Source organism: Triticum dicoccoides, chromosome 2B (genome assembly GCF_002162155.2).
Source record: "Triticum dicoccoides isolate Atlit2015 ecotype Zavitan chromosome 2B, WEW_v2.0, whole genome shotgun sequence".
In the NCBI taxonomy this organism is placed as follows: Eukaryota; Viridiplantae; Streptophyta; class Magnoliopsida; order Poales; family Poaceae; genus Triticum; species Triticum dicoccoides.
The window spans coordinates 388,303,113-388,310,558 of NC_041383.1; the positions used below are offsets into that span (position 1 = coordinate 388,303,113).

At 42.3% G+C, this 7,446-nt stretch overlaps 1 long non-coding RNA gene across 15 annotated transcripts; it reads left to right on the forward strand.

Moving 5' to 3' along the window:
• Positions 1 to 1,241: 1,241 nt before the first annotated feature.
• Positions 1,242 to 6,950, forward strand: LOC119363810. Of its 15 annotated transcripts, none has more exons than XR_005174450.1 (11): positions 1,246 to 1,716; positions 1,846 to 2,024; positions 2,104 to 2,155; positions 2,320 to 2,397; positions 3,059 to 3,324; positions 3,856 to 3,997; positions 4,273 to 4,353; positions 4,734 to 4,796; positions 5,259 to 5,415; positions 6,014 to 6,223; positions 6,315 to 6,950. It is a non-coding gene; the product is annotated as an uncharacterized LOC119363810 (long non-coding RNA). The 15 variants fall into 15 exon arrangements; XR_005174452.1 differs by having other exon boundaries at positions 4,739 to 4,796; XR_005174451.1 differs by having other exon boundaries at positions 4,273 to 4,341.
• Positions 6,951 to 7,446: the final 496 nt, after the last annotated feature.

Sequence of the window (7,446 nt, forward strand, 5' to 3'; positions counted from 1 at the left end):
TTGTAAGACATAAAGTAAAAACAAATAATGGCAAATCATGTAGAAAAACATTTGGGCAATTCTGATACGAAAGATTCTAGAACAAAGAACAAGTGCTTGTGTTTTGAGGTTTGTGCATTATGCTTAAGTTCAACCATGGAGTTTTCTAGATTGTACATGTGGCGAAATCTGGTGGAATATAGATGATATCCAACGGCCAGTAGTGCTCAAATTTGCCATCTCTGCACCATCGGATTCGCCTCATCCAACAACCATCTTTCAAAGTAAAAGTTACCCGCACACAATATAAAAAATATATAATATATATATATATATATATATATATATATATAGGTTTATGGATATAGATATGTGATGCGAAAGCCACCCATCATCTCCAATTAGAATAGTGTGTCCATGCACGGATGCAATGTGGCCAAATGATGTTTGCCATCGATATCTCAAATTCAAATCAGTCTGACCTTGCTCAATGTGTATACATTACAACATGCTCGTTTCCAAACCACACCGCGCAGATCTCCGTTATATTCATGCATGCATGGGTTTCAAACATCATGATCTCTTATTCAAATATTTGAATTCAACTTTACATTGATTATGACCTCACCTAGTCTTTTACACCCACACAGTCGTCTTTTCTTTATAATTGTAGCACTAACTTTCTCTCGTGCATGCATGCACACACACTACCAGTCGGCATTATCCATCGCACACATGCAATCTTTTTCTTCAGGTCGGTCTCCCATGAAGGCACACACCCACACACATCCCCCTCTCCATCATATCGGGCATTCTTTATCTCTCACGCGTGCATGCGCAACGATCGATGTTCCTGTATGTGTGTGTGTATATAGCTAGGTCTTTCATAGTTTTCCACACAAACCGATTAATCGATATATCCAGTGAGGTCTCACCCTCTTTCCCACATCCACATCGATCAATCCATACCTCTCTATATAGGACATATATAGCTAATACACCCACATTTAAAACAAAAAAGAGGCTAGCCAACTCACCTCCAGGAGGCTCCCCCAATTTCAGCCTTCGTTGGCCGTTGGATCGTGGTCAATCTGGTCTTTGACTTTGCTTGGGCCGTTAGATGCTCGTTGCTCTCGCCGGTGGTTTTGACCGCGTGGTAAGTTCTCATGCCTATCGACTGGTGGGCTCGTGTTCTGTTCCTGTTGGCTGGGTGAGCCATTTCGAGGTGCAGGTGCGCCCTCTCCCCGCACGCCGCGTGCGCGTCACGCCATTTGCGGGGCCGTGGGTGCAGTTGGCCCAATCCAATCGCCCGCACGCCGCAACCCTTCCTCCCTCCTCGATCTCTCTCCCTCAACCGCCACAAACCCTAGCCCCCTTTCCTACCATCCCGCGGTCGCTGCCCCTGCTCCATCCGACCTCCATCCTCTCCCTCCATCCTCTCCCATGTCGCCGCCCCTCTTCTCCCGCTCACCTTGGCCACCTCCTCTCCTCCGCCGTGTCATCGGCCCCCTCCCTCCTCTCAGTTCCGTGCCAGCCGTCGCCCAAACCCTAGCCCCATTCCCCTTGATCCCCACAGTTACTGCATCCACAACCACCCGCTCAGCGAGGCCGAAGACCGGGCAACGGACGCCTGACGGGGTGGAGGAGAGGCCAGCGATAGGGAAAAGCAGCATCTTCATGGATGAGATCCTGACGGCTGAAGATGGTGCGCATGGGAGGAGCTTGGAAGATGTCAAGGTGAGCTTGGCCGCCACCTCTCCTCTCAACTCCTCGTTTCCTCCCAATTCTTCGATCTGGAGTTGGCGGTCACCGGCGCCGCGGGGTGATAGAGGCCGTCACCTTTGCTCACCTCCTCTCATGTTCTAGTGGTGGCGCCGCTGGGGATGAGGGGAGCAGCAGCCGCAGCAGGCGGTGATGCTAGTGAAGCGGTGGTCCATGGTGCCTTCGTCGTTGTCGTCCTCGGCAGAAGGTGAGGCCACGATGGATCTCAACATTCTTTGTGATATTCGTCATCCATGGAAGATGCAGAAGAAAAACTCATGCAGGTTCCCCTATTGTTTCCCTTGGTTCTTTAATCTAATTTGGATATCTTGTTTTATTTTTTTCTAAACAAGATGTGTGCAGATCGAACGAAGAAGAGAAGAGGAAGGATCTTGAGGAAGAGGTAAAAAACAAGGTGAGCTCTATCTCTAATCTGCCTAGATAGTTTTCATTTCCAAGTTATACTGTCTGATAGTGAATGTTCTTTCTGTTTTTTATTGGTTTCTTGGTTATTTACTACTCTCACTTCAGGATGCTTGTTCATTCTTCTTACCTGCATTTCTCCCTCACTCCAATCAGGCAATGGGACTATTGACTGGGTACAAGAGCTTCTTCAGAAAACCCACGCTGCTTTTCTAAATCGCAATTTTTTTCAAGGTAAAACCAGCCAAGCCGGAGACTACGACAACCCTTTTTGCAATATATAGTTGAGAGAATTCGGCCCTGCTACTATAGCTGGAGACTGTTACTATTGTCAATTAAATTATAGTTGAGAGGTTCTCTGTATAACATGGTAAAGTTGCTGGTACGATTTTGGAGGCAATACCCATCTCATTTTGTTTCTTGGTATAATTGACTACCTAGGCATAAAAATGGGATCTGCACACGTCTTATTTAGATCCCTGGGTTCTCAGCCATGTTGACTTCTGAATAATTATTCGTTGATGTTTTCTTATGTTCTTAGGAAAAAGGGTTTCCCGCCGCTTTATATTATAAAGCAACGATTTTCTTATGTTCTTTTGTTAGCACATGTGCATTAGTTAGGTATGCATGTATGTAAGGAAAATTGTTAGCGATGATTCAGTTGTTTTGGTTCAGTTTGAAGGGCTCTCCTGGCTTAAGATCTTTAGTTTCATTAGAACTACCGAATTACTTTGCTTAGCTGCCTTGCCGCTGGTGGCAGGTTTTACTTTGTGAGGTGTAGGTTCTGCTGCCAGTGACACCTCATGAATTTATTTTTAATTTGAATTAGTAATCACACAATTGAATTTATATTTCTATCAACATAATTTCATGTCCCCTTTCCTATTTTCTATAGGTACACATGAATCTACGATCCAGATTCTAGCTACACCCTTTACTACAACAATCTCGGGCTTTACTGAAAAGTGCACTGCTTATATAGTTGATATCTTTAATTCATATGGTCGTCCGCTGGATGATCACTGGTCTTCGGTTCATATGGTCACTGGCTGGAAGCTTGCTGTTATGTTTGCTTCATATGGTGGTCGACTGGAAGCTCGCGGTCTGAATGATCTCATTGTCTATGGCCGGCAATACACACTTTTCATTACTACCAGCCAGGTCTTCTCAGAGTGATTGAATAAATTCCATTCCTTTGTGCTGCATTTCACCTTCCATGGTTTTTGCTCAAAATGGCATAATATGCCACTTGCACCACCATTGGTCTTTGAAATTTAGTTACTCCAATTTTTCAAAGATAACAATTGTGTAGTCTTTGTCCTTTCCACTTACCATTACCATTTTTGAGATGATACTTCACTAGAAATTTGTTTGGTACTCATCTAAAAATAGATTCATAATGAGGTCACTTTTGCAATGCATGGGAGTTAAGTTTGTTTGCATCTGCGGTTATATATGTTTAGTCATTTGTGTTGAAAAGTCAGTGCATCTTGGTTGTTTCTGTTGTTGATCCAGGAGGTTCTTGGTTGCTTGGTATTTTTGCTACATGTGCAGTACTATAATATGCTAACCCATATAAACGATGAAGTATATTCTGTTTCGTAGATGAGCAAAATTTGCTGCATTCATAGTATATATATGTTTTCTTATAAATATATGTATGCCATTGACTGCTATCATTGTGTTTTACAGGGGTTCACGGGCCATCATGATGATATACTTGGTTCTTTAAAGAAGAATGGTAAGAACTAACGAGGGTTGTCTTGTCCAAGAGCTCTGCCGCGATGGCATCGCCACTCAGTGATGCCTCAGCAGGAAGGCTAATCGCAGGGAGGTGCGACATGGGTGGCCTAAAAAGCTAATTTTGTGCCCTCTCTCTTTGCCTCTTGTTTCCTCCAGCACCTTGATTTTGATGGCTAATATATTGACTTTCTAAACATCTTTAATTTATAAGGAATGTAGTAGTTATATGCTTTTCATTTATGATAGAGAGATTGAACCTAGGTGTCCTGCTTGCTGCTTTGTAATATAAGCATGATATTTTTCTGCCGACTTTGTGGACATGCTAACAATGAAAATTTTATCTGTAAAACATGGTGATCCCTGTAGTGCTATTTCTGAAGCTTCGCTGTGCTTGCTTTCCCCCAACAAGCAGTAATCCAATCACGGGTGCATCAGGTACTATATCATGTGAGAAAATCGAACTGCTCATTCATAAGACAGGATTTCCGCTCACATTTATCATGCTTCGACACTCACAAAATACATACTTGGGCAATTGCTCTGTTTTATATTGCGAGCCTTAATTTGTGGTGGTAGTAGCATTGTTTGCATTTATTGAAAACCAGCAGTAAATCACCATTATGCCTTAGTTATATGATGTGCCATGTGCATGCTTTACAGTTACCTTGCAAGTGTTGTGATGTTGCATAGATATTTGTTTATCTATATGAATGTTGGACCCTGCGTGATTGATCTTCTTGTGTTCCTATGTGAGAACTAGCTCTCCTTTAGTAGTGTAGTACTTCTATACTAAACTGAACCGAGAATGGTTTGATTGTGCTCTGTAGGACAGTGTGATTTCTTTTCATAGAATGTTGTCATCTTTATCTTGCTGAAGTACAGAACTATTGGTCAGTTAATTCTCTCACTCATCAATTTACAAATTCAGTATTTTATTTACATGGGGCTTGGCTGGTTTACGTTTAATTCATGCATCATATATGGTTGTTTAGTTCAGACTTGCGCATGTGCATGCATTGGAATTGATTTAACAAAGATATATCATGATTCTGTACATAAAAATAGTATGAGTATGCATGATCTATGAATAAATGCTCGGATATAGTTAGTCGTGAGATAGTAGGAGTACCATGAGCTTACAACTTCTGGATATCGTTAATACTTAATGGCCTGTAGTTGTTCAAAAATCTGGAATGTCTTTCGAGAACTGTTGATCAGTGTTGCTATGAGTATTTCTCGGAGTTTTGGTTGCATGGATGTACATTAGAGTAGCAGAGGTTCTTATTTTACTTTGTCCAGAAGAGGGGCTTTGACTTATTTTTGTTCACAATTTTTATCTAACTTTCTATCAGCACCGACGACCACAATGGGATGGATCAAGCAGCCAAGACTCAGAGTGTGGTCGGGCAACGCCATGGGGCAGATCTGTGCGGCGCAAGGGGCAGCAGATGCGAAACTGAAGCTTCCCAGCTAACTTCGGAGCAGTCAATTGAGCAGATGGACACGATGGTATGTAATTCGTCATATTTAGAATAGCTAGGAAAAGTGAAAAGTGGTTTTTTTGAACCTAAGTGAAAAGTGGTTGGTTACTTCTGAAATGGAAATTAGTAAAATCATCAGAAAAAAGTAGTAACTCTTCAGCTTAAAAATTGTAGAAATATTAATGTTGGTCGGTGGGAAATTGTGAAGTTCAGTCCCCAAGCCCTGAATCATAATCCTGATTAGAGTTCTTGTCATATTTAGAATAGCTCGGAAGCTATGGATTCGTCGTGCTATTTCTGATATTTTTTGGTTTCGTTCAACAGTGAACCCAGAAGGGGGAGGCTCCTGAATAATTCATAGGACAAAAGCTAAATAATTGGAAGACTCATTTTGTACACACAGGATAGTACAGACAACACAATGCCCAATCATTTTTGAATTAGGTTCAGATAGGTATGGCTTATGGGTCTTGTACTGATAGTACTGACAATGTTGATTAATCCTTTGATGGAACTTGTTAGCAGCTTTGGCCATATGGTTTGATGTGCTTAAATAATCAATATATGATAGTACTGTGTATAGTATCAGCTGCACTGAAGATATAAATTCTGTTTTGGGCAAGCAGAGTGAGGATTGGTGCTGCCGTCCCTGGTAGGAGCCCAATGACCTAATCGAACTACTGTCATGGAGAGGGCAATACGTGGATTTACTTCAGATATTGGAGACAACGCCATTGTGCCGAAGCTCTGAAGCATACGATTTTTACAATCTGTATTTATGGGAGAAAGGATTTGGCATTCGATATGCTAAAAGCCGTCTGAATGTCGAGAGGACGGTATGTGAATCTGGTTTCAATTCTTTCTTTATGAGCTGGTTGTTTCACTAACATGTTCATCGTCTCATTTGTCGTTAAATTGTGGTTGCAGTGGAAATCTATTATGGATAATACTGGTCTTGCCAGCGTTAGTGCCCTACTCTGATAAGGCTGCTGCAGTCTGAACCATTCATTGTCTGGCACGCGTGCGCAGACGATACACTGACGATCGCACAAGCACATCAGCGTGTACAACAGGTATTTGATGAAGAATTTGAGGCAGAACAATGTGAACCTTGCTAAAGTGCACAACATTAGGCAGTTTCTTTGGGTCGACGGAGAATGTGCCTTTCACAAAAAGAGCTTCAAGGAGCTTGTGTGGCAAAATAAGCCGCGAGCAAGCGGCTGATGATGTTAGTTAAACGATGGAGGTGATTGTGGAGCTTGGTTCAAAGGATCCTCACTTCACATATCATGTGCAGGCAGATAAGGAGGGGAGGATAAACGCACTCATGTGGGTAAATGGGGACAGTAGTCTGGTGCAAAAAAGACTAGCTTATTCTTAAATTTTCTGTCTCTATACTGAATTTGGTGTGTACCGATAAATCATGTAGCGTGTGAGATCCATCATGCAGTTTAACTGCTAAAATTATGTTATGCATATGCCCTGAAGCTGATGAATTTGTGTTCTCCTATACTGAAATGTCAAATTGATTGTGTGTATGATTGGATACTTCTGCAGAAAGTACATTGAACGTGTGAGCATTATGCAGATGGAATTTTACTGAATCAAGTAGCACTGTTTTGAGCTGTAGTTTGGACCTGAACTCCGTTGCATCCAGGATGCATATTAGTCAGAATACGCCCAAGTACAGAATCTCATAGATGATGGAGCTGTAGTTTTGAGGTGTAGTCAGATTCTGTACTAAAGTATAGATAAGGTGCATCAAGTCGGGCCTGAAGCAGTTATCCCCTGCGTGATCACACTATTCAACATCCATCCATCTTGCTATCTTGGTGCAAAGCAGGGCAAAAATGGCTCCGTCCGTCTTCTCCGAGCCTGAATCGGCGATTACACAATCGCATGCACTGTACACACTATTTTGAAAGTTGCCTATATTGGGGGCCGGTGATGATCTTGGTGGCCTGAGATTTAGGCAATATAGAGGAAGGGGGAAGGTGTCGAGGTGTATAAGAGAAGATTGGTAGCTGCAACGGTGCACGCCGAATAAATGATCTGACAA